We start from the raw sequence: 2168 nt of genomic DNA on the forward strand, positions 1-2168 counted from the left end.
TATTATGCCTAATCTCAGATGAACCCTCTCACCAGTCAGTGTTATCTCTCATCCCTGGCTTCTCCTGGAAACTCAAGTTTATCTCTCCTTTTCCCAAGTCTTCAAAGGAAATAGCTTGCACACTGCCACTTTTCATTATTAATATAGGCCTATTACAAAGTCCGCTTTGGCTATGACTATGGTGTATCCTACAAAGTAGAAGATGAAAATCATGGTCTGGTTAACCAATGCACACACCCAATTTTCTTCGACCTTGGATACCTGTCCCCAGGGGAACTATAAAGGCCTTATTTTTTTCTTATTCCTACTACCTAGATCATTATTCTTATGTTAATGAGAGAATGTAACCTCCACAACTACAATGTTCATTTCCATGGGCCTTTACATCCTTGCTGCAGGTCATGGATAAGGAGCTTATTCAGATCTTTTGTCCAAGCTGTAAGCACCACTTCACATACCTGGTAGGGACAGATGGCTTCATCCTAGTGGATAGATTCTGTTACTGATCCCCCATAAGTGACTTAAAACTTCACTATTCAATTCACAGTGCCATCTCTAAGGCTGGGCCCATAAGTCAACCTTGTTTTGCATGTCTATTATTAGTTATGGCTCTAAAGGTCACTGAGTCTGTAAGTGAGGCTTCTCTGGTTTGAATGTAAAACTATCGTCCTTCTTCCTCTAACAGTTGTCTTTGACTATTGTGTTTTATGCTTACAAAATGGTGATGGCTTATGGAGACTCTTAAATTAATATTCCTGTTAAAGGAAATTAAAGTTTGTCTATTTTTGACAATAAAGCATCATATATTTTTAATTTTCTTGTCCTCTTTGTCTTTTCTGAGTTTATGCAGTGATCACCCTAAAATATATTTGACAATATTTGAGGGAAGGGGACAAAATAGTTAGCTAGCCCGTTTTTGACAAAGGATATTTGTACCTTCATTATAATATTCCAATTGTATGTATTGAATGTGCTTATGTATCAATAAAAAGTGATTTGTTTCATAATTTTTCAAATACAATAGTACTTTTTATAGTAAGACATTAATAATTTGAGCTCCCTTGGCAAGTGCCTTTTTAAAAGTAAACTCAATATGTAAAGGCTTTTTCTATAGTTTTTCTAATGACCAAATACAGATATATCAAATTGTGAGATCAGTGTACATTTTTTATCAGAATATTTTATTTGAGCAACATGTCTTTCTAATTTTACTATTATTCATCAAATTGAATTTTTAGTCTTTTTTTTACCTATTTTTTTCTGTCTCCTCAAATTATAGTCATTAGTTTGGATTTCTCTCACTACATAACCCGCATTTAATAAGACAAGTGCTAGGCACTGTTCTAGGTGCTTTACATAAATTATCTCATTTATTCCTCACAAGAGCCCTTTGAAATGAGACTACTGTCATCTCCCTTTTATAGATAAATGACCAGAGATAGAGACATATTCCGAGTCACCAAATGATGCAACAGAGCCAGAGTATAATATCAAGGCAACTGCAGGGATGGATGCTCACCATGCCGCCTCCAAAAACACAAGGCAGCACGGACCACATCCACCTCCTCACCAGTCTGCAAAAATGATATCAGAAACCTTCGCCCCTAAATTTAAAGAGATTCTTATTCTGATTGCTTTCTAGGTAGGAAAAATGAAGAAACCACAGTACTAACAATATTCCCCTTTCATAGGAGCAGAGCTATGCTTAGAATAAAAAGTCCAAATGTTTATAAGACATACGTATCAATCCTGGCACCTTGATACCTATGTTGTGCAATAGCTCTGGTTGCTTTTTCATGTACCTTCCAAAAAAATTGTGTGATCTTTCTCCTAGCTGTCTCAATAGGAGATAATCTATTAGCTATGTTAGCTAGAGTGTGTAATGGCCTGAAAGAACAAGATGTCTTATTTTCCTCTTATTAATAGAAAAATAACACTTTATATAGTAATGTATTCAATCTCCAAATTTATTTCTCCAATGACATAAGCTATATCTTATGGAGTCAGCTTCATGTTGTACTATTGACAATTTTCTCATTTGCATAGTGGAAGGATGTGCAAGTATAAAAATCCAAGGTCTATTACATTGAGTTCTCAATGATCTATATTGATTTAACAAGTGATAATAATAAAAGTCCAAGGCATGGTGGTGGCAGATAAGGAGAGAG

This window comes from Pteropus vampyrus, unplaced genomic scaffold (genome assembly GCF_000151845.1).
Source record: "Pteropus vampyrus isolate Shadow unplaced genomic scaffold, Pvam_2.0 Scaffold67, whole genome shotgun sequence".
Taxonomy (NCBI): Eukaryota; Metazoa; Chordata; class Mammalia; order Chiroptera; family Pteropodidae; genus Pteropus; species Pteropus vampyrus.